The following is a 19,575-nucleotide window of genomic DNA, read 5'->3' on the forward strand; positions in this document are numbered from 1 at the left end:
CTGGATTTGGGGCCCATCTGGAAATTATTGGCATTCGGCACCTGGAGCCACTAGCTATAAATGTGAGTTAAAGTATGGTAAACCAATCTGAGTGGTGGTGACAGACTGACTATGTCCTGAACAAACCTTATGGAATTAAGGTAAAGTTTACTGAATTCAGTTAAACCTTATCAAGTTAAGGTTAATACCTTTTGGGTACATTGTATTAAAACGCAATTGTGTATGTGTTATTGTGGCATTGTGTGTACCTTTTCTGCTAGGGAAGGAGGATACTAACGTACTTCCTCTGTTATCAGTCCTTTGAAGCCATCCCCCTGGAGAGGTATGCATATATTAGTTCAAACTGGAGTCTCCAGGAACCATCGGACAACGAAAGGGTTTTTGGATAAATAGCCTGGTTTTAAATTGTCTCAGAGCCTTCCTCCTGATCCAGCAAATGGACAGGACTACTGGGTAGGGTTGGAAGGGTCTGGGTGTTTGTTCTGAGCTGAAACTATGATGAACTGGTAATCCCCTGGGGTGAGGGTTTGAAGGACTGTTCCTGATGGAATCCATCTTAGCATTGGGGGTTAACACTGCTAATCTTATTAGCATGCAGGTAGGTTCTTTTATTGTTTTTAATGTTTTCTCTGTCATGCTTTTTACCCTAAGAGTAAAGTAGGCTTGCATAGGAAGTGCTGTGGTACCGCTATAACTGTAGCAGTTACAGCTGTTAGCCATCTCTAAGGCCAAAACAAGCAGGTTCTGTTTGGGCAGCCTGTCTCTACTGGGGATAACGCAGCGTAGTCAAGGAACTGTACAGCTTGGAAATACTCCAGTCAGAAGGGGGAGAGATCAGGTCTCCATCGAAGAGAGGCAACAGCTGGGATCTGGAAGCCTGACTGTAGGTGCCCTGGCTGATCCCTGAGGGGAAATAAAGGTGCAGTTACCCTGAACTGTGACAGTGGTTTGCAAACTAACCATCTTTTAAATGAGATGTTAAACCAAGATTGTGATTGCTGGTGGTGAGTGAAGATGCTGTGGTACTTTCCTAGGAGTTGTCATGTTAACTCTGATGGTCTGGCCAAATTACTGCTAGGATGATTGGAGTGTGCTTAACTAAAAACTCTTTGCATTTCTATATGGATACAGCACCCTTTGTTGCCAGCACAGATGTGGCCCTAGCAAAGAAGTATTCACCACCTGTGGTAGCAATGATGGAAGCTGTAGTCTAGGAAGCAGAGCTTGGGTACTGTTAGTGAGTCCTGTCTACACTACAGCTTCTGTTGTTGCTACCATAGGCAGAACTGCATTGTTGGTGAGTTATGTATGTGAATTTTGCCAGGGTAGAGACATCCTTCCTTCTTTAAACTGTGGTGCAGGGTTGCTGTACAGTAGCTGTCATATTCCATACAGAGGATGTCTGTATTTTGCTTCGAGAACTTATTACAGTAGAACCTTTTCTCCACTTCACAGGCTTAATCCATTAAGAACATAACATAAGAACATAAGAAAGGCCATACCGGGTCAGATCAAAGGTCCATCTAGCCCAGTATCCTGTCTACTGACAGTGGCCAATGCCAGATGCCCCAGAGGAAGTGAACCTAACAGGCAATGATCAAGTGATCTCTCTCCTGCCATCCATCTCCACTCTCTGACAGACAGAGGCTAGGGACACCATTCCTTACCCATCCTGGCTAATAGCCATTAATGGATTTAACCACCATGAATTTATCCAGTTCTCTTTTAAACTCTGTTATAGTCCTAGCCTTCACAACCTCCTCAGGTAAGGAGTTCCACAAGTTGACTGTGCGCTGCGTGAAGAAGAACTTCCTTTTATTTGTTTTAAACCTGCTGCCTATTAATTTCATTTGATGACCCCTAGTTCTTGTATTATGGGAATAAGTAAATAACTTTTCCTTATCCACTTTCTCCACATCACTCATGATTTTATATACCTCTATCATATCCCCCCTTAGTCTCCTCTTTTCCAAGCTGAAGAGTCCTAGCCTCTTTAATCTCTCCTCATATGGGACCCGTTCCAAACCCTTAATCATTTTAGTTGCCCTTTTCTGAACCTTTTCTAGTGCCAGTATATCTTTTTTGAAATGAGGAGACCACATCTGTACGCAGTATTCGAGATGAAGGCGTACCATTGATTTATATAAGGGCAATAATATATTCTCAGTCTTATTCTCTATCCCCTTTTTAATGATTCCTAACATCCTTTTGCTTTTTTGACCGCTTCTGCACACTGCATGTACATTTTCAGAGAACTATCCACAATGACTCCAAGATCTTTTTCCTGACATGTTGTAGCTAAATTAGCCCCCATCATATTGTATGTATAGTTGGGGTTATTTTTTCCAATGTGCATTACTTTACATTTATCCACATTAAATTTCATTTGCCATTTTGTTGCCCAATCACTTAGTTTTGTGAGATCTTTTTGAAGTTCTTCACAGTCTGCTTTGGACTTAACTATCTTTAGCAGTTTAGTATCATCTGCAAACTTTGCCACTTCACTGTTTACTCCTTTCTCCAGATCATTTATGAATAAGTTGAATAGGATCGGTCCGAGGACTGACCCTTGGGGAACACCACTAGTTACCCCTCTCCATTCTGAGAATTTACCATTAATTCCTACCCTTTGTTCCCTGTCTTTTAACCCGTTCTCAATCCATGAAAGGACCTTCCCTTTTATCCCATGGCAGCTTAATTTACATAAGAGCCTTTGGTGAGGGACCTTGTCAAAGGCTTTCTGGAAATCTAAGTACACTATGTCCACTGGATCCCCCTTGTCCACATGTTTGTTGACCCCTTCAAAGAATTCTAATAGATTAGTAAGACACGATTTCCCTTTACAGAAACCATGTTGACTATTGCTCAACAGTTTTTTTTCTATGTGTCGGACAATTTTATTCTTAACTATTGTTTTGACTAATTTGCCTGGTACAGACGTTAGACTTACCGGTCTGTAATTGCCGGGATCACCTCTAGAGCCCTTTTTAAATATTGGCGTTACATAGCTAACTTCCAGTCATTGGGTACAGAAGCCGATTTAAAGGACAGGTTACAAACCTTAGTTAACAGTTCCGCAACTTCACATTTGAGTTCTTTCAGAACTCTTGGGTGAATGCCATCTGGTTCCGGTGACTTGTTAATGTTAAGTTTATCAATTAATTGCAAAACCTTCTCTTGTGACACTTCAATCCGTGACAGTTCCTCAGATTTGTCACCTACAAAAGCCAGCTCAGGTTTGGGAATCTCCCTAACATCCTCAGCCGTGAAGACTGAAGCAAAGAATCCATTTAGTTTCTCCGCAATGACTTTATCGTCTTTAAGCGCTCCTTTTGTATCTCAATCATCAAGGGGCCCCACTGGTTGTTTAGCAGGCTTCCTGCTTCTGATATACTTAAAAAACATTTTGTTATTATCTTTGGAGTTTTTGGCTAGCCGTTCTTCAAACTCCTCTTTGGCTTTTCTTATTACATTCATGCACTTAATTTGGCAGCGTTTATGCTCCTTTCTATTTGCCTCACTAGGATTTGACTTCCACTTTTTAAAGGAAGTCTTTTTATCTCTCACTGCTTCTTTTACGTGGTTGTTAAGCCACGGTGGCTCTTTTTTAGTTCTTTTACTGTGTTTCTTAATTTGGGGTCAACATTGAAGTTGGGCCTCTATTATGGTGTCTTTAAAAAGCGCCCATGCAGCTTGCAGGGATTTCACTTTAGTCACTGTACCTTTTAACTTCTGTTTAACTAACCCCCTCATTTTTGCATAGTTCCCCCTTTTGAAATTAAATGCCACAGTGTTGAGCTGTTGAGATGTTCTTCCCACCACAGGGATGTTGAATGCTATTGTATTATGGTCACTATTTCCAAGCGGTCCTGCTATAGTTACCTCTTGGACCAGCTCCTGCGCTCCACTCAGGACTAAATCTAGAGTTGCCTCTCCCCTTGTGGGTTCCTGTACCAGCTGCTCCATGAAGCAGTCATTTAAAGTATCGAGAAATTTTTTCTCTGCATTTCGTCCTGAAGTGAAATGTTCCCAGTCAATATAGAGATAATTGAAATCCCCCACTATTATTGAGTTATTAATTTTGATAGCCTCTCTAATTTCCCTTAGCATTTCATCATCACTATCACCGTCCTGGTCAGGTGGTCGATAATAGATCCCTAATGTTATATTCTTATTAGAGCATGAAATTTCTATCCATAGAGATTCTATGGAACATGCGGATTTACTTAAGATTTTTACTTCATTTGATTGTACATTTTCTTTCACATATAGTGCCACTCCCTCTCCTGCACGACCTGTTCTGTCCTTCCAATATATTTTGTACCCCGGAATGATTATGTCCCATTGATTGCTCTCAGTCCACCAGGTTTCTGTGATGCCTATTATATCAATATCCTCCTTTATCACAAGGCACTCTAGTTCACCCATCTTATTATTTAGACTTCTAGCATTTGTGTACAAGCACTTAAAAAATTGTCACTGTTTATTTGTCTGCCCTTTTCTGATGTATCAGATTCTTTTTTATGTGAATGTTTATCATCTGATCTGGCCCCTACTTTATCCTCTTCCATCCTCTGCTCCTGACTATAACCTGGAGATTCTCTATCATTAGACTCTCCCCTAAGAGAAGTCTCTGTCCGATCCACATGCTCCTCTGCAGCAGTTGGCTTTCCCCCATCTCCTAGTTTAAAAACTGCTCTACAACCTTTTTAATGTTTAGTGCCAGCAGTCTGGTTCCACTTTGGTTTAGGTGGAGCCCATCCTTCCTGTATAGGCTCCCCCCATTCCAGAAGTTTCCCCAGTTCCTAATGAATGTAAACCCCTCCTCTCTACACCATCGTCTCATCCACGCATTGAGACTCTGAAGCTCTGCCTGCCTACCTGGCTCTGCGCGTGGAACTGGGAGCATTTCTGAGAATGCAACCATAGAGGTCCTGGATTTCAGTCTCTTCCCTAGCAGCCTAAATTTGGCCTCCAGGACATCTCTCCTATCCTTCCCTATGTCATTGGTACCTACATGTTCCACGACCACCGGCTCCTCCCCAGCACTACACATAAGTCTGTCTAGATGCCTCGAGAGATCCGCAATCTTCGCACCAGGCAGGCAAGTCACCATATGGTTCTCCCGGTCATCACAAACCCAGCTATCTACGTTTCTAATGATTGAATCTCCCAATACTAATACCTGCCTTTTCCTAGCAACTGGAGTTCCCTCCCCGGGAGAGGTAACCTCAGTGCGAGAGGCAACCTCAGCACCGTCTGGAAGGAGGGTCCCAACTATTGGAAGGTTTCCCTCTGCTCCCGTTGACTGCTCTGCTTCCCTGGGCCTTTCATCCTCCTTAACAGCTCAGGGGCTGTCTGACCGGAGGTGAGACAATTCTACAGTGTCCCAGAAAGCCTCATCAACATACCTCTCTGCCTCCCTTATCTCCTCCAGTTCCGCCACCCTTGCCTCCAGAGTCCGTACGTGGTCTCTGAGGGCCAGGAGCTCCTTGCACCGAATGCACGCATACGCCACCCGCCCTCGGGGCAGGTAATCATACATGCTACACTCAGTGCAATAAACTGGATAGCCCCCACTCTGCAGCTGAGCTTCTGCCTGCATTGTCTCCTAGTTAATGAAGGGGTCGTTTAAAGCAAGAAGTTTTGAATGTAGTTTGGGCTATAGGTTTTAAGGGGAATAAAGGGTATAAGATAGAACCGGCAAGGGACCCGCGCTCCCTTCCTGCTCCCCTTCCAAACTCCCTTGCGAAACTCCCTGTTAGCAGCCCCTGTTCGCAAAATCCATTGAGGTTTATAAAACCCTTTGAGCAACTCAGACAGTTCTTAGAAAAACTTCAGATTATTACTGTTTCTGGCCATGATCATCCTCTTCATGGGGCATATTTGCACAATTGGGTTTCTCTTGTTGGGTTTCCTACGTATTTCACTGGGACCGATAGCAGCTTGCATCTTTGAAGGATGGCAAACCTCAGTTACTACTTCTATAATTCTGGAGTGTGAGATCTGTCTGGAGTTGCTGCCGCCCCCCCACTCCTCCCAACATCACATTTCCACAGCAGTTTTCTTATTTTATGTACAAATTTGCTTAGACAAGAAGGTCTTTCCTTGTCTGATAATGAGCGGGAAAGCAACCAGGGAGGTCCTCCCCTCCATCTGGGCACTCTAGGGTGACTTTTACAGTATGAATTTTGCTCTCAGTAATTTATTTTGGTATCAAGCTTTTATTGAGTTTTTAAATATGTGGATAGGAGCAAAGATGAGGGGTCGGGGGCTACGGGGTAGAGTGCTAGGCAGTACTTAATTTGTGCCAGGGCTTGCCAGGGCTGAGCCCTGGCACCACTAGGTTTGGCAGTACATAGCCCCAACACCTCAGGGCTTGTGGCATCAGTCATAAAAGTAAAGAAACTGTTCGAATCCTAGCACGTCTTTCATTACAGATTAAGCACTGGTGATAGGGTTCTAAAAGTGACTGGATTGAAAAGAAATCACCTCTCTCTTGCACTTCCTGCATTCCTGAAGTGTCTAAGTTACCATCTGTTTCTTTTTACAGTGGCAGCACTGAAAGGCCGTTATTGCTGTGGGAGATCAAGGCTGCATCCTGGTCCATCTTGTGTGTCATCAGCAAAACTGCCAGCCACGGTAAGTTTCTGCACTTAGAATCCTTTTCGGTGAGGCTGCGTGACCCAGAAAGCATCTTTGTGAAAACCACCTCTTGGTTATCCCACATTTATGCTCCATTAATTGATTTTTCTACATGAGAAATTGTTCAGTTTGCGAGTCCCAAACCCAATGGATATGTTTGTTTTTTCCTGAATGTGGGCACAGGAAGCTCAGCATGATACCTGGAATGTTCAAGCGACATTGTCTTCTGACCATAACCACATTTTAAATTGAGGCCAATGTGTGCATATTTGATCCTTCTCTTGCTAGCAAAATCCAGCATCAGATATATCTTTCACCTTGAGTCATGCCATTTATCCCTTGCATCGAGATGCATTTCATTTGAATCATGAAGGAGAAGAAAACATTGGTGGGGAGAGTGGGGATCAGAACCCTGTAGTGAGAGATGATTCCTTGAGATGGTTTGAAAGTGGACTGGACCAAGCACCCTGGAATATAGTATAGGGTAACAGTCCAGCACTAGCTGTTGAGCAGGTTAGATGCTTTGATAGGCCCTTTGCATCTGTAACACTGCTCTACAGCCAAAATGCTTCTGAAATAAATGTAGTCAAACTTTACTAATTCTGGATCACTGAGAACGAAAATGATGCTTAAAATTGTTGATTGGCTCTAGTTTTCAAGATATGCTATTGGGTCAGTATCTACGACCCTTGACTTGGGAATGGCGGAGGATAAGTGAGTTATAAAGGGAAGGGATCTCAATTTAAACCAGAAATGACTAAAATACATCTTTGACTGGATCTATGACTAAATCTATGACTGGGTTTGGACAGTACTTGCTTTTTAGGCAAAACAATGAAGGATGCAATCTGAAGCTGGTATTGCATCATACGTGATCTGAATCGCATCATGTTATTCCTAGAAGTCATGGATGATGCAATAATAACGAAGCTTACATCACTCTGCTGAACAAATTGCCCTATATCAGCTCTAGAAATCATACAGTGTCGTGCTCTCTTATTTGTCAGTGTTTGATTTTGCAAAGGGACACCTTTCTGTTTAGCCAAAGTGAGCAGAGATGCCTCGTACTTGTGTGAACAGTGCAGATAACTTCTGCTATGTTTTGTGGTGAAGTGACTTTTGCATCACAAAAGCGCAGTATAACCACTATGGTTAAGAACGCCTATCACCTTTATTTTGGCTGCAAAATTGGAGATCAGGACAAGAGGTGGGCCCCACACATATGCTGCAACACTTGTGCAACAAATCTTCGCCAGTGGTTGAACAGGAAAAGGAAATCTATGCCTTTTGCAGTGCCAATGATTTGGAGAGAGCCAACAGATCATACCAGCAATTGTTACTTCTGCATGGTGCCTCCAGTTGGGAAAGGTATGTCAAAGAAGAAAAAGTGGACTGTGTATTATCCAAACATTCCATCAGCTATACGCCCAGTACCCCACGGAGAAGGACTGCCAGTTCCTGATGCACCAGAATCATTCTCACTTGAGTCAGACGAGGAAGAGGAGGAGGATGAATCTTCTGGTCCTGAACCATCAATATCACAGGACCCACATTTTCTCCCATCCTCCTCCTCTGAACCACACCACATAACATAAGGTGAACTGAATGACCTTGTCAGGGATTTGGAACTACTCAAGAGTAAGGCAGAGCTGTTGGGCTCCAGACTACAGCAGTGGAATCTCCTGGCAGGTGATGTTAGGGTTTCCATGTTCCGTGACCGTCAAAAGGATCTTGTCCCATTCTTCTTCATGGAAGGTGATCTTGTAGCCTGCAACAACATCTATGGTGTGATGGCAGCCCTCAACATCGTTCACAATCCAGATGAGTGGAGACTGTTCATTGATTCATCGAAGATGAGTCTTAAAGCTGTTTTACTGCATAATGGCAATGTTTTGCCATCAATTCCAGTTGGTCATGCTGTCCATATGAAGGAAACCTATGACAACATGAAACAACTTTTGAGGTGCATAAACTATGACCAACATCAGTGGCAGCTTTGTGGAGATTTGAAGGTTGTTGCTCTCTTGCTTGGTCTGCAGACTGGATACACAAAGTACTGCTGTTTTCTCTGCGAATGGGATAGTCGTGCAAGAGATTCCCACTACATCAAGAAAGATTGGCCACTCTGACAGTCATTGCAGCCTGGGAGGAAAAGTGTTCAGCATCCACCACTTGTTGAATCAAGGAAGATTTTGTTACCACCCTTACACATCAAGCTGGGTCTGATGAAGAACTTTGTCAAGGCCATTGACAAAACACCAGCAGCTTTCAAGTACCTCCATGGAAAATTTCCAAGGTTAAGTGAAGCTAAGATAAAGGAAGGTGTCTTTGTTGGTCCTCAGATTCGTGAACATCTTTGAGATGATGCATTTGACCATGCACTGCGTGGCAAGGAAAAGACAGCATGGAAAGCCTTCCAGTTAGTGGCAATAAATTTTCTCGGAAACAACAAGGCAGACAACTACAGGTTGTTGGTGGAAAACCTCCTCAAGGCATACAAAAGCCTTGGTTGCAACATGTCACTAAAGATACATTTTTTGCACTCTCATCTAGATTTTTTTCCACCGAACTGCGGAGCAGTGAGCGACGAGCACAGCGAGCGATTTCACCAGGACATTGCAACAATGGAGTGGAGACTAGCAGTACTTTGTGTATTCAGTATGGAGAAACGCTATCAGGGCAAATGGAGCACATCAATGCTTGCAGACTATTGCTGGACAGTGACAAGAGATGCTCCATTTAATGAATACAAGAGACAAGCCAAGAAGCGCCGAGTAGATACTGAATAGGACCAAACTATGTACATAATAGTTTTTTGCCTTTTGTTTCATAATAAATTTTATTTATATAACCCTTTTGCTGATTTTTAAAGTGTTACATAAACAGGACAGGTGAAATATTATCATGTAAAGCAACCATAAACACATGAAAAGACCTAGGTTTACAATTTATGATTAAAACTCTACTATCTACACAATATACATAGACATAAAATGTAAAAACTTAAATATCTTAGAAACAGTAGCCAATCAGTTGTTTAATTCATATTTGAATTCAGCACATCAAAATACATAATAAATAGCACATTTTATCTCTGAAGCAGACGACTTCTCAAAAATTATAGACCAGTGTAATTTGTGTGGTTCTATTAATGCTTTTGAAATTGATGGCTGGGATAGTCAAAGGCGCCGAAGGGTGCTAGGTGGTTCAATGCGGGTTGGGTGCCTAATTCACTCCTTTAGGCCCTTTTGAAAATCCGAGCTAAAAATACTCTGAAGAAAACATTTTCCCCTTCCAGTCTCAGTACAAACTTTCCATTGACTTTGCTGTGAATCTTCTGTTTTCCTTCATCAATAATTCAACAGAACTTGTTCATCTGATCGTGGAGTTTGAATACTTTTTTAAAGTAGGGTGAAATAAGTATTTGCAACAGTGCTCCTCTTTTCTGTGAAATGAGATGCCTGCGTCTGATCTGTCATTCCAATCTGGAGAGCTCAATGCATCTATGGTGTGTGTCTATATGTTGGGCACATATGGGGAGAGTGGTGGTGGTGGAGCCCTGGAATGAGTCTTGTGTATAAGCGTTTGTTTTAAGGAGAACCTGAGAGCTCCACAGACACGAGATGGAATTTTTAATGGTGCTGAGGGAATTTGAATCTAATCTGAATTTCAGTGGGATTTGGGTGCTGAGCCTGGATTGTCCTTGTTGGGTCAGGGCCAAGAGAAGCGAACAATCTGTGTTCAGACTGCTATTCAGCTTCCCTTATGTAACTATAATACAACGGACAAGAACGGGAGAATGAACAAGTAGCACTGATAAAAAGCCAAGCAACTTCAGTTAAAAGGATTTGACGTAAGAGCACGGATGCAGTATGTCTTCCTAGCCTTCGTTGGTATTGCGAATACATAAATAATATATGAATTGGGAAATAACAGAAGATAGCCCTTGCAAGCTGCTATCGTATCCTGCAAAGAGCGAGCGAGCTTGCAGATTACGTGGCAGATGATGGTGCTGTACCTGCCACAAAGGCAGCATTGAGCAAAAGTGATTACTTTAATTAAAAATAATTAAAAGAGCGGCTCAAAGTCAAAGAAAACACAGCTACCCAGCTTGAAGGCTGTTCCAAATGCCACATGCAGAACGCTAAGCCGTATATTTGAAGTTTTAGGAACACTGATCAAGGCTGTGGCTGCACGTTGTATCAGTGCTGTTCTTCCCAGTCAGCGTAACTGGGATTTCTGAGCTCTTTGCATACTGCTGGTTCCTTTTCTTTTGCAAGCCGGAATGTAGATATCACTTGAAAAATAGGATTGGTGGAATGTAGGGGTCTGTACAGTGTGCAGCACTTGGAGCCAGCTAGTTGGGCACTTGCATTTCCTTTGATTTTGTATTGAACGTAAGTAATTGCTTTATTCACAGGAAGTTAACAAGGAGGCTCAGTCTATGTGACTGATAAAACACTCTTCTGAGATCCTCTGCTATGTACAGAATCTGTGAGTTCACTCTGCCTTTTCAGGAGGCATCTTGTTATGGATGTTTCCTTTTGTTTCTCCCCATTAATTTCACAGACTGTAGCCTTTGCCTGTAGAGAATTTACTTTATAAGCAGACTTCAGTGTAGATTATGAGCTTAGGCCAGGTCTGCCCCAAGAGGAGAGGCCAAGGGTATGAGCGAGAAGGATCCTCTGTTAACTGATAGACCACATCACCTGGGGCAGAGGCTTCCTGAATTTTATTGTGGCCAGTTTCTCAGCTGATTTTAATCAGTGTCACTCCACAGGCTTCAGTGGAGCAACACCAGTTTACACAATCTGAGGATCTGACCCATAACATTTAGCTGCACAGCACTATTTTAAAGAGCATTCAAATTAGACTCTGAGTGTTTTTATTTACAAGTAGTCTGAAATGTCAGGGATTAGCACTGTAAACCAGCCGATGATTTTCACTCCCTGCAAACTAAAATCCTATGGCTGTTTTTTTTACATTGACCTGTATGATTTCTCATGTGGACTGCAACATCAATCCCACATATTCATCTTTGATCTTAAATCTCTCTTCTGAGACTGTATTCAGAATCCCTTCCCCCTTTGGCCCTTAGAAGCACCAGGATTGTTGGGGGATTGGGAGACCCTGCTGTTGTCACCAAAGGCATCTCCATGTGCATCTGTCAAAACTAAGTTGGGACAAAGTGTGGCTTTGTGGGAGGCGAACATCAAAGCCTTGTCTACATTACAGCATTTCACCTTTGCACCCCCTTAGTAGGCCTGTAACACATCCCCAAACTCACTTCCCACCCAGGGAGAGTTCCTCTGGGCAGTTTTCACATACTTCTTAGATACCTTTGAGAGCAGTGGGTGCTGTGTGGGGTTCTCTGCTTTATGTCCCCCTCAGGTTCCCTGATTGTTAACCTTTGTGCTCATTCCATTTCTGTTTTTCTCATTTATTGCCCCACAAATTCTTTTGTGGCCTTGGTTTAACGGTTCCTTCCCCTTTGTTGTGGGTGTGGGCCTATAATTCTCGGCGGTCCCAAGCCTGACTGCCCTAACAATAGATAGCCACCAGGCAGAGGCATTCACAACTTCATTGGGATTGCACTTGCTCTGAGCAAGGCTCACTCGTGCTGCAATCTGCGCTTGAGCCGTGCTAAAGTAGATGGCAGGCATGGCTGTCTCAGCTGTCCCACTTCATTTGGTCTTTCCACTAATGTAGTGCACTGGTCTTTCTTCCATGGTTGACTTCCTCTACTCTGCAGTCCTGGTAGAAAGTCTTCTAAATGCTCCACACAAGTACAAACTGGGCTGCATGCATCCAGTGGTTAGAGTCCTAGCCAGCACTCAGAAGACCCGTTTTCAATTCCCTGCTCTGTCCACATACTTCCTATGTGGCCTTGATAAAATCACGTAGCCTTAGTGTGCCTCAGTACCCCGTATGCCCAAAGCATCATCTTTGCCGTGGCTTTCTGCATTAGCAAACATTGAACCTCCATATATCCGCTGGCATATAGCCACAAAACCAGAACTTAAACATTGTGAAGACTACCCAGAACTTCCCATCTGACAAGTTATGGGTAACTATCTCAGCAACACCTGGAATTGCGAAAACCACTATGGACCACACGTGGCCAACTCGTGTCTCTGGATCTGGCCGGGGAATGGCCAAGTGTCAGACCTCGTCTGCTGCTCCAAACAAGCACGTTATTACTGACCCAACAAGCCATCCTCCTGGTTCCAACCTGCCAGGCAGACTTTGGACCATGTTGAACTGCATCTGAACAAACCATGGGAGATGCATCTACTTGATGCACAAATGGAAAATCGAAGACTCCCCTTCGTGCAACTGAGGTGAGAACATCCAAACCATTGAACACGTAACACAGTGCCCCAAATATGGTGTCAAGGCTGATTCTCCACTCTGGCACTTTGAGTGCAGAAGGTGGGGGCCTGCAAGGATTTAAAAAAATAATACTGGCCACTCCAGGCTTGTATTAAACTCCCAAGGTTACAGCTTTTCTCTGACTTTGACTTGGTAAACGCTGCCACCACCCAAATGCAAACCCCCTTTTGGAACCAGGAAGGCGCACTTGGGAATTCCTTCCTGTGGAGTACCCTCAAGCCCTTTCACTCCTCCCCCGGGAAGAGCAGAGAAAGAAAACAAAGGTAATTAGCTGTTGCCGACAGCTAATTAAACAACATATACACAAACCTCTTAGGACACCAAAAATCCAATCCTGTTCTTAAAAAAGGATACATTTTATTAAAAACAAAAAAGAAAGAAAATACATCTGGAAATTAGGCTTTTGTTAGATTTTAAAAGAGCAATTCCAAAAATTAAGCACCCAAACTAGCTTTCTTGGGGGTTCAGCTTAAAGGTTACAAGCAAACAAAAGCATGGGGGGTTAGCACAGAGGAGTCCACTAGCGTCCACTTCCCTCTTTCCTGGAGAAACAACAACAGAGAGAAAGGGGAAGTTTTTTTCCCCATTTAAAAAAGTTCTAGCCTTCCCATTGTCTCATTTGGTCAGGTGCCCACTCCTTTCCTTTTACCTGTGGGCTTGTTAACTCTTTACAGGTAGAATAGAGTACAGCAAGTAGAGAACAGCTCCTAACAGGGGTTTTATACCCAGCTAACTGGCTGGCTGGGTGTCCATAAAAAGGAGCTTCCCCCCGTCTCATTTATCCCATATGGATTCAAAGGTGATTGGATGATCTCCTTGAAATGGCTTATGGACCTGCAGCTACATTGATACTGTGCAGATGCCATACGCGTGTGAGAGAGAGTATTCCATTTGTAAAAGTATAATAGCACCTCATTACTCTCACAGGAGTGTATTAAAGATTTTAAGGCACTTGAATGCTATGATAATGGGTGCCATATAAATACCATAGGTAGGTTGAGTGCATTTCTTCACAAGCATCTGTTTTTGTACAATTGCTGTGCTTCAGTGCTGGTTTCCAAAGCTGCTTTTGGATCATAATTAGAAGCCTTCATATAGGCATGCCTCAGGCTGGCCTCAGTGAGGGTGCCTGCCCAGATCTGGGGCAATGAGAAAACTCAGATACCCTAGATCTGTATTACTTGGCCAGTGCCTAGTAATGGGCAATGATGGCCTAGTGTGATTTTCTTGGTTTCTTTGTTTTGTGCCATCATGCTTATGTATTGCAGCAGGTGTGCATATTTTGTGTTGGCTTTCAGCATGCGTCTCTTTTGTCAAGACATTATTAGGAAGAAATTCACTAACTTACTGACCCCACTAAAATCTATTCAGTGCCCAACTACTTCACTGCCGAATAACCTTCTTCAAAACAGTCACTTGCCCAAGAGGGTGGGTGAGTAGAGTTGTGCCAGGGCGATCGATATAAAATTCTCTCTCAGCCTTGAGAAAAATGATGCATTTTCTCTTTCCTTCTTGATTGCTCAGTCGCTCCAACGGCCACTGAAGTGATGTATAGCACTGGAGTGGTAACGTTAGCATAGCAGAACAGCACTCTCTATCCCCACTAAATAGAGGACCTACGCTTTCCTTTGTCTTTCTCTTGCTCCAAATGTATTTAACAAACCGTCTCTTATTGCCTTTTAAGTCCCTTGGTAGGTGCAACTCAGTTTGTTCCTTAGTCTTTCTGATTTTATCCCTATATTCTTGTGCTGCTCTTTTGTACTCCCTCCTTATCTATCTGTCCATGTTTCTACTTCTTGTATGATTCCTTTTTGATTTTCAGGTAATTTAAAGAGATCCCAATGGAGCCATACTGGTCTCTTACTATTCTTCCTACCTTTTCGTTGCATCGGGATAGTTGGCAGTTGAGGTTTTAGTATTGTCATCTTGAAAAAACTGCCAGCACTCACTGACTCCTTTTTCCCTTAGATTCCCCCCCCCCATGGGACTTTACCTACCTGTTCTGAATTTGTTAAAGTCTGCTTTTTTTTTTTTTAAGTCCGTTGTCCTTATTGTGGTGGTCTCACCCCTTCCTTTTCTTAGATTCATGGTCCAAATTGCCTTCCCCTTCAGATTTGCAACCAATTCCTCCCTGTTGATTAGAAGCAAGTCTAAAATGGTTCCCCCCCCCCCCAGTTACTTCCTCCAGTTTCTGAAACAAGAAGTTGTCCCCAATACATTCCAAGAACGTACTGGAAATTTTGTGTTTTTCTGTATTAGTTTATTTATGTTGTATCATAGTGGGGGGAACCTGCGAGCAAACAAATGGAGGGAAAGGCACCCAAGGCAAATATAATTAATTTGATTCTATACTGGACAGAATAGTACAAGCAACTCTTCTACCATTACTCAACTCTTCGCTGCGGTTGGGTGATTGGGACGGGAGTTTCAGATTTCAAGTATATTCTCTGGGATTTGGCAAGTGAACAGGTCAGCTGCATTATGCAGGGAACCAGGCCGATTGAAGAAATGTATTTGGCTCCATGTTGCAAAGAAAAAACGTCTCACTTTGGATTCCAGCCCAGGGAGATCTGTATGACTGATCACCCCTCCCTCGGTGTCAGCAGCTGTTGTTGTCAGAGGAGAAACATGACTTGCGTCTGTGCTATGGGTGAGATTGTGTGAATTTTGGGGCAATTCCAGGAGAGAACATGGTCCACAAACAAAGAAGTGGAGGCAGAGGGAGAGGGAATGAACGACAAAGGGTGATGTGTTCCCCTTTGCATGTTAGTCTTAGCAGCTTTGGTGTTGGTTTGGGGAACATAATAAGGGGAATGACTGGAAGGTTCATATGTATACATAGGCGTGCATAGCACATTTCATTATGGTGTGCCCAGGGAGCCCCGCCCCAGCCCCATCCACTCCCTCCCACTTCCCACCCCCTGACTGCCCCCCTCAGAACCCCAACCCCCCCTGCTCCTTGTCCCCTGACTGCCCCCTCCTGGGACCCTGCCCCTAACTGCCCCCCAAGATCCTACCCCCATCTAAGCCTCCCTGCTCCTTGTCCCCTGACTGCCCCCTCCTGAGACCTCCCCCCCACTGTAACTGCCTCCCTAGGACCCTACCCCCTACCTGTCCCCTGACTGCCCTGACCCTTATCCACACCCCTGCCCCCAGACAGACCCCTGGGACTCCCACACCTATCCAACCACTCCCCGCCCCCAGACAGACCCCTGGGACTCCCACACCTATCCAACCACTCCCCGCCCCCTGACAGGACCCCCAGAACTCCCGACCCATCCAATCCCCCCTGCTCCCTGTCCCCTGACCACCCCCTCCAGAGACTCTCCCCCACCCCCTAATCGCCCCTAAGATCCCACCAACTATCCAACCCCCCTGTCCCCTGACTGCCCCGACCCCTAGCCACACCCCCACCCCTGGCAGGCCCTCTGGGACTCCCACGCCCTATCCAACACCCCCGTTCCTCTATCCCCTTCTTTTCCCCATCCCATGCCCCTTCCCCACCGCTCCATCTCCTCCCCATCCCACCCCCTTCTTTCCCCACTGCCTCTTTTCCCCTGCCCTGCCCCACCCCACAACTCACTGTTGTACAAAATGAAGGATGGCTCCCAGCACACAGAAGGGAGCTCAATCAGCACTAGGACCCAGAAGGTGGTGTCCAGCTGCAAAGTCTAGGGAACTGAGCAGCACCTTCTTTTTTCAGCGGGACTGTGCAGCAACTCTCCGTTCACAGAAATGGTGTGGGAGGGGCTGAGGTGGGGGAGCAGTGGCATGACCTTGCACCCTATGTGGCCCCTCCACCCCTTGCCTCTATTTGCGGGGGCAATGCCCCCAAACTGTGCCATGAACATTCCCAATCACACACCCCTGTTTCTCCTTCACTTTCTGCAGGGAAGCAAAGAACACTGCAGGAAGAGGACCTGAGCTGTTGTCATTCCCTCTGGGGCCCAGGAGTACCCCACACAGACTCCCACTGCCCAGCGCCATCCCCAGAGACCCACTTCCCCCGCCTGCCTGCCCCCCAGCCACGCTCAGCGGCCTGCTGGGCAGGGGCTATTTGCCTTGCCTGGGCTGAGCCAGTGTCCCAGCTGGGGTTGGTGGGGGATCAGAGTGGGAGTGGAGGGGCCTGCCTGGGCTGGGCTCCCTCATAACCCCCTTGCATGGGGCCCAGACAAGCACTCCCCCCATGCTGGCTGAGAATGACCCGGCCCCTGCACTGGTCCCAGGCGGCTCAGCCTCGGGAGGTGGCAGCCTGAGCAAGACGAGCTGGAACCGCGCTGGGGAGCGGGGCAGGCAGACCCCTGTGGAACGTGACTCCCGAGAGCCTCCCAGCCGGCAGAGGAGCAAGTGGGCGGAGGGGACGGGGCGGAGATACCTGGGCTGACCGACAGCTGAGTGGAGCACGGGGGAGGGGTTGTAGAGGAGAGGCGTCAGCCTGCAGTGGCCCCTCGGCTGGAAGAAGCAAGTGATGTGCAGCGCCTGGCCGGCTTCCCAGTCCTTGTTGAGCATGGGCCCAGCACCTGTGGCGCCATTGTAAACCCGTCGGTACTGCTCAGGGCATTAGTGTGTGCCTGGGCACACCCGGCACACCCCCTGCGCACGCCTATGTAAAATGTATAGGAATGTAGAAACTGGCAGATTGGATCAGACTCATGGTCCATCCAGTCCAGTGTCTTGTCTTTGACAGTAGCCATTATCAGCTGCTTCAGAGCAGGAAGGTGCAAGAAACCCTGAGGTTATAGAATAACTTGCCCACAGGGAATCTTTCTTCCTCTTGAATGTTTCTGAAATGTTTTTAAAAACTGAACAGGGAGCACTGTAGAGATTCAGTGGTCAGATTAATCACATTACTCTTTCAAACAGTTTATTCAAAGCTTTGACTTGTTAGAGGCAAAACTCTGGATTATTCTTAGCTTTTTATTAACCCAAACACACCTCCCTTCTGGGAAGTGAGTGGGGCCGTGAGGCAGGAAGGGCGGAATAGAAATGGGTTCAGTAAACCAGTTTGGAGATTATCGGCACATAAATCTTAGACGACAGCCCCCCGTGCAGCAGAACTTGTCTGTCCTCATTGGCTTTCCAAAGAGGGGAAGCTCTGAGTGTAGAGAGGCTTTCTGAGGTGCTAAAATGCTTAGAGTAAACCTCTGCTTGCTGCTGAGATCAGAGCAGGGGCTGAACTCCCTCCTCGCTTTGGTTTGCTTGCTGCCTCCATTAGCACCTGTTCAGTTCTTTCCGTGAATGTCCGGGTGTATCCCGGTGAGTGTTTGCTCTGTCTTTGTGTGATGCGGGAGCTAACCATGCCTTGCTGAGGGGACCCCAGCTCCACAAGGGCACATCATATTGTAGGATGTAGGAGGTTAAAGGACGGATGCAGGAAAGATGTTTATTATTTGCGGTGTAATAATGAACAGGGGTCATAGCTGAGGTCCCCATTGTGCTAAGCACTCTATACACACCTAGTAAGGGACAGTCCCTGTCCTACATGGACACGGTGTGGGAGGGGAAATTGAGGCACAGAGAGGTCAGGTGACTTGCCTAAGGTCGCGCATCAGGATAGTGGCAGAGTGGGGAATGGACCCTGATTCCTTTGAGTCCCAGCATGGTGCACTATCTGCCAGGCCACATTTCCTACCTTTTAAAATATACTTTAGGTTTTCATAGAACTAGCAGGTGAAGAAATTGCCCTCTGACCCAGAGAGAACAAGAAGGACTCCCATAGCCTTCCCACTCAGTCTGTGCACACAGCTTTAGTTACCATTACTAGAAATTGCATGTGCATATTGGGCTTAATCTAAAGCCCTCTGAAGTCAATAGAGAGACTCCCATTGATTCCAATGGGCATTGGAACGGGCTTGTAGAAGGGAGAATGAACCCTTTAGAATTAATCCAGAATTAAACACCCAGTGCTGATGGCCCTGTGCAGAATTCTCCTGACATTTTGTTTGCCAAAATCTTGCCACTCGCTTCAGATCGGATTCTTTGCTCGATACCTATTAAAATTTCTCCTTCCTGGAAATGGGAACCACAGAAGCTTTGATAAATGGATTTGATAGGTTTTTATTGTTTCACTGGAGCCTCTGAAACTACTGCTGCATCCTTTGAAATGCTGTGTGTAGCTTCTTAGAGCAACACCCCCTGCAAATCTCATCTCTAAGCAAACTTAATAAATACATAACATCCTTGCACTCAGTAAAATCCCTGCACTCACAAGCATTTTTTCTGTTCCATTGTCAGCTAACAAGTTATTAGATTGTAATGCCACGTGGTACCATTTAGACTGACCTCCTGCATAACATGGGCCACAGAACTTCACCCAGTTATTCCTGAGTCAAGCCCACTACTTCTGACTGAGCTAGAGTGCATTATTTAGACAGACATCCTGTCTTGCTTTAAAGATTCCAAGTGATGGAGAATCTCCCTCAACCCCAGGAAAGTTGTTCCAATGGTTGATTGCCCCTTGCTGTTAAAAATGTGTGCCTTTGTTTCTTGTCTGAATTTATCTATTTTAACTTTGAGCCATTGGACTGTGTTACATCC

At 45.2% G+C, this 19,575-nt stretch overlaps 1 protein-coding gene across 12 annotated transcripts in view; it reads left to right on the forward strand.

Annotated features, from left to right (window-relative positions):
* The window catches only part of TSPAN4 (tetraspanin 4), a 716,150-nt gene that overhangs the window by 118,838 nt on the left and 577,737 nt on the right, over nt 1–19,575 (forward strand). For 8 of the 12 annotated variants that reach the window (XM_065594660.1, XM_065594664.1, XM_065594659.1 and 5 more), the window contains exon 2: nt 6,554–6,642. The gene's annotated coding sequence lies outside the window, so the exon portion shown is untranslated. Of the gene's footprint in view, nt 1–5,204; nt 5,369–6,553; nt 6,643–19,575 lie in introns of those variants that run through there. The other 4 variants (XM_065594658.1, XM_065594662.1, XM_065594667.1 and 1 more) reach the window with 2 other exon arrangements.

The sequence above is a fragment of the Chrysemys picta genome, chromosome 4, assembly GCF_011386835.1.
Source record: "Chrysemys picta bellii isolate R12L10 chromosome 4, ASM1138683v2, whole genome shotgun sequence".
Classification (NCBI taxonomy): Eukaryota; Metazoa; Chordata; order Testudines; family Emydidae; genus Chrysemys; species Chrysemys picta.